We start from the raw sequence: 6,000 nt of genomic DNA, 5'->3' as shown, positions 1-6,000 counted from the left end.
GGCCACATGTCTGCCTGTTATGTTTTGTGTGTTCACCAGACAGTTGGTGTCATAGGTTCATAGGTAGGTACTAGGCTATTGGCCCAAGGGCCTACATAAGCCTAGCCAACAAGGTTCCCTGGCTTACGCCACCCAAGAAAGTTATTTTCCTGTGCTACTGTCAAGCAGAGGCACAGAAGTGATCCCTGGGGTGTATTTCCTATTTCCCATCCACTCATCAATATTTTTCTTGAAGAGTGCTAATGAAGAACTTTGCTTGACATAGATGGATAGCCTGTTCCAGAGTATGGGAAGTCTCTGGGACAGGAATCTATCCCTCCAGCATGTCCTCTTTATTATGGTGACAAGGTTTAGGTCCCTAGACCATGTATCTCAGAGGGATTGGGATTTCTTTAGGTGTAGCATGTCCAACAGCTCTGGGTTTGACATAGCTTTATATGTTAGGCAGAGATCACCTCAGAGTAGGCGATATGCTACGGAGTAAAGCTGGAGTTTTTTGAGATGGTCAGTGTAGGGCATTTGTTTGAGGCCAGTAATCCTCTTTGTGAGGTACTTCTGTGGCCTTTCCAGCTGCTCCAGATGTCTTGTGAGGTACATTCCAAAAGGGGCATTGTACTCTATAATGGGTCTAATGAGTTTCGAGTAGAGGGGAACAATGACCTCTTTTTTCCTGGATGAGAACCCTTTTATGATGAGGGGTGCCATGTAGAAGGACTTCCTGACTATTATGGTGATGGGACTATCAAAGGAGAGACTACTGTCCACCTGGGTCCCAAGGTCTCTTATCACACATTCGGTGTTAAGTAGATTGCTGCCTATGTGGTAGTTCATGAGTACAGAGTTTTTACTAAAGGGGATGACACTGCACTTTTTGACATTGAGCTTGAGGCCATGGCTCTGACACTAGGCATCTGTCTCAGTGAGGCCCTTCTGTAGGATGTCCACATCATTTAGGGACTTGACTATGGCTCCTAGTTTTCAGTCATCTGTGAACTTTGTTAGCCAGAGGTCTTCTGTGTTAGCCTGTACTTCAGAGAAGTAGATACCAAACAGCAGAGGTCCCAGGACTGAACCCTGTGGTACTCCACTTGTCACTGATTTGGAGTCTGCAACTTTTACAGTGTGGGTTCTGTCAGTGATCCAGTTGGCAACCCATCTTGTGACATAGGGATGTATACCTAGTTCAGTGAGTTTAGCTATAATTCCAAAATGGGTGATGGTGTCTACAGCCTTGGCGAGGTCAAGATAGGCTGTGTGAACCACATTACCCTCATCTACAGCTTTGGTGACTGCCTCAAAGAAGTCGATCAGGTTCAGGAGGCATGGTCTGCCTTTCACAAACCCGAACTGGGTGGGATCCAGAGTTTGGAGGTTACCAATGTCTTTGTTTATGAGTTCCATGATGATATGTTCCATAGCCTTGCAGACCAGGCTCATCAGGCTAATAGGGTGATAGTTCCCGGGATCAGTGGTAGCTCCCCCTTTGTGGAGTGGGATAACTGTTGCTGTGTGCCATTCAGTGGGCACAAAGCCTGGTGTGAGGCTACTATTGAACATGGTGCTTAGGTGGGGAGCCAGTTCATTCTGAAGTTCATGTAAAACGCAGCCTGGGATGTTGTCCGGTCCCATGATTGCTGTGTTTTTGGTTTTAAAGAGTGCAGCTTTTACCTGTATCCTTGGTAAATCAGTTGTGGAATCTTGGAAATGCAGTCAGTAAATACACACATCTATGGGTATTACTGGTGTCATATTCCTCATAAAGGATGTTACAACAAACCCAGTGACATCTGCAACTGTCTCAATGTATGACACCAGTATGTCCAATCTACCCCTATGTTTGTGCCTCTGTTACCACCTAGTTAGTGAGTGGGGAATGTTATCAAAGGCTTTGGCCAGATCAATGTAGGCTGTATGTGTCACCTTTTCTTTATCCACAGCTCAGGTGACTGACACCAAGAAGCTGACCAGGTGGAATGAGCAGGTATGACCTACCCTTCACAAAGGTAAACTGTGTGGGATTCTGAGTCCGCAGATTCCCATATCCCTGTTTATTAGGTGCATGATGATGCATTCCATAGCTTCACATACCAGACTTGTCAGGCAGTTGGGGTGGTATTTCCCAGGGCCTGTAATTACAACTTGTTTGTGGAGAGGGGCAATTGTAGCAGTGTGCAATTCAGTAGGGGCAAAGCCTGAGGTAAGGCTGTGCTTGAACAGGGCACACAGGTAAGGTGTCAGGTCACTCTGTGGTTCATGTAAAACACAGGCAGGGATATTCTCAGTTCCCATAGAAGCTGTATTCTTGGCCTTGGACAGAAGTGTTTTAACCCGTACTGCAGTAATACTGGGTAGCTGGCAGTGTACTGATATTGTGATTGGTCCTTTGGGGGGGGTGAGGGCTAATGTTTGCACTCAAGATGCCAACCAGTATATTGGCAGTATTATTTGGCTCAGTCTGGGAGGTTCCATTGTCTAGTAGCTCAGACCAAATCTTGCTATTCCCATGGAAATTCTTAACATAACTGTATGAGTCATTTTGGTTGTCTTCACTATGTGCACCAATTCTGTTCTCACAGCTAACTTTGTAGTATTTGATGAGGGATGTCAACCTTCAATTGAGGCTGATAAGTGTTGATTTCCAGTCTTGGGACTTCACGTTATTCCATATCAGTTCCCTCATTCTGTTGTACAGCATCTATATGGCAGGGGACCATCAGAACAGCTTCCTTTTATTGGATGTGAGGATCCTGGTTGTAGTGGGTATGGCAGTACCAATGCATTTGTGTACATGTTCATACTGCATTGTTGTTTGATTCAGCTGTCATGCACCTAGTCTCCATTTGCTGGGCTGCCATGAGGTTAGCCACCTCTGTTGTTATAGGGCCATATTCAGCACTGGAAAGGCTTTTCATGGTGGTTACTTGGGCATGGGGGCATGGGAGGGCCATGGATTTCCAAAGATGATTAATTTGTGTTCAGATATAACAAGGGGGAGTTGTCTATTGGTGTCAAGCAACAGTCACCCATGTTAGGAAGGACCAGGTTGATTTGATGTTGCTGTGCATTGGTACATATGTAGCTTTCCCAGTTAATGGTGGGGGAGTTGAAGTCAACCAGTATATAAGTGTTAGGTTGGATAATATCATCCTCCAGAGTGTTTAGGGACATGGAGTATGAGTGTTGGGACATGTTTGGGGACCTTTAGCAACCTATGACCTGAACCACTGTCCTACCCAATGTTAGCTATGCCTTCAGGATCTGTAATTCCTAAGTTGGTCAAAACTCTGGAAGTTTGTGCCTCCTTAATGAAAATGGAAACACCACCACCTTTGGAACTTCAGTCACAGTTCTTCAGCCAAGAGATGTGGAATGGGTAATAGGCTGGTAGTGCATGGTTGCTTCCTGCTGCCTTTAACCAGATCTCTGTTACAGCACAGATGTTATAGTTCCCCATTTTAAGGAATACATCCAGTGAGTGCATTTTCAGATGTATATGTCCAGTGTGCAGCAGCATGATCATCAGATTGCATGTGTTTGTAGCTGTCATATATTTATGTATATTTATGTATACATATATTTATATATTTATATATATATATATATATATATATATATATATATATATATATGTGTGTGTGTGTGTGTGTGTATGTATGTATTATGTATAGATTTGTCCACATATATGCATCTACATACATATATACATGTTGGCAAGAAGGTCCTCCTTTGCTGTAAGTGGGGGCTCTCTGGTTGGCCCCCCACCAGTAGCGGAACGGTCCCTCGCCACCGCAGCAGCCCGTTGCCATGCACGCCAAATCTGGTCAGTTGCTCTGTGCCTGACCTGTTCGTATGTGCAGCCACAGTTCCCCAAGGTGTTCACTCTCTGTGTGAGGTCTTCCCAGAGGGCTGTCCTCTCCTGCTGGTGTTGGCAACCCCGACTGAAGAGGATGTGGTAGTGTTCCAGGATGGCCTCAGTTATGGCTGCTGTCTTCTGGACATCACAGGCCGGAAGCCTCTGCATCACACCTGAAAGAAATAAATAGGGAAAAACATCCCAGGACATCAAACATTGTCCATAGTTCTTTACAGATACAGAGACAGCTCACTAGTAATGAGTATCAGTAGCCACAACATTACATAAAATAATACTCCAGTACCTAGCAGAATGTTATGGACATGCATAGCATTATATGTAAGTAAGGAGTTTGCACCTGATTAATAGTGAGGGTAGGGGTGCATGTGGTGTGCATATCCTTCTATACTGATGTTGAGCCAGGGAGGGTGATGTTTGTCCTAAACATGTCCAAAGCTGGTCGTCTTTAGCTATGGTGTGTGTGTATGTGCTGTGGCTGACCTCTCTTACAGGGTGGGTTGGATAGCTGCCTGTGAGACCACAGATATATATGGGGATGTCCTTCCAATTGCCCTCAGTGGATGTGTCCTATTTGTACTAATTCTCAGCATTACATTAATGAATGCACCTGTGACCTACTGTGCTCAGACACAGGTTGACATGCTGCCCAGATGGTGACTGCTCCTACACATGTGGTGGTGGAATGAAGAAGTACAGGGGAGTATGCAGAGAAATGTGTTGGCAAAGGAGAAGCGGGATTGACAGACAGATGTAGAGAGTAGACATGAGTATAAAGAGATGGGGTGCATGGAAAAGAGAGTGTTGCACACGGCTATGGATGTGGAGACTGACATACAGATGTGGAGTCTGTGGTTGTATGTAATGTTGGAAATCATGGATGATGTATAGGGCTTGTAGCTACTGGCTAGACAGAGGCACATAGCTAGGGAGGATGTGCAGCACAAAAGGGTGATAAAGGAATATGGGTGGAACATGCAAGCTAGGAGTGTGTTTAGAACATATGGAAACATCACTTTGATGGCCTGTTCCATGAGGAAAATGGGGGAGGGAGGGTAGGTTGGCTGAGGTGGGTATGGTTAATCAGGAGGTGCAACAGATTATCAAGGAGAATGTAAGGATAGCTATGAGGGGGTTTAACAGTGGAAAGGCTGTTGTTCCAGGTGACATACCTGTGGATGCCTGGAGGTGTTTCTGAGACCTGGCAGTGGTATTTTTAACTTGATTGTTTACTGTAATCTTGGAAAATGAGAGGATGTGTGAGATGTTGGCAAATATGTATGGGTACTGCTTATCTGAACAAGGGTGGTCTGCAGAGCTGTAGTAACAAGTGAGAGATAACATAGATCGGTCACAGGATGAGGTAATGGTAAAGGGTGGTGGCAGCTAGGTTGAGAACATGGTGATGCTTTATGATTTGCAGTATGATTTCATGCCAGGTAAGAGCGTTACAGATGCAAATGTTGATCCACAGGTGTTGATGGAGCTCTGTATTAAGGCTGAGATGCAGCTGCATTGTGTTTATGTGCATGTACTGAGAGCATATGACATGCTGCCTGGAGAGTAGTTGTGGTATTGTATGTGGAGGTCAGGGGTGCCAGAGGAATCTGTCAGATACCACAGGATATGTAGGAGGCTAGTGTGACAGCAGTGGTTTATGGTTTTGACATGACAGGTGGATTTAAGGTGGATGTGAGCGTACATCAGTGTGTCCTTTCAAATTTGCAGTGGTGAGGGTCAGGTTGACAGACATGATCAGACAGGATCCACTGTTGTCTGTGCAGTTTGCAGATGACATTGTGGTCTGTAGTGAGATTAGGGGACAGGTTGGGGAGACCCTGGGGAGGTGGGGTTATGTTGTAGAGATGGGAGGAATGATGGTCAGCAGGACTAAGTAACAATATATGTGGGTGAATGGGGTGGGGGATAGAGGAATGGTGACAATGCAGGACGTACAGATTGGAAGGTGGATAGGTCTAACTACTTGGGAACATCAGTTCAGAGTCATGGGCAGTGTGGGGGAGAGGTGTATGAGAGAGTACAGGCAGGTTGTGTGTGGTGAGGAGGGGAGTTGGGAGTTATTTGTGACAGACAAGTACCATTAAGAGTGATATGTAAAGTCTACAGGA

Source organism: Protopterus annectens, chromosome 13.part0, assembly GCF_019279795.1.
Source record: "Protopterus annectens isolate FY-2018-M chromosome 13.part0, PAN1.0, whole genome shotgun sequence".
NCBI classification, from domain to species: domain Eukaryota; kingdom Metazoa; phylum Chordata; order Ceratodontiformes; family Protopteridae; genus Protopterus; species Protopterus annectens.
This window is presented reverse-complemented; position numbering follows the sequence as displayed.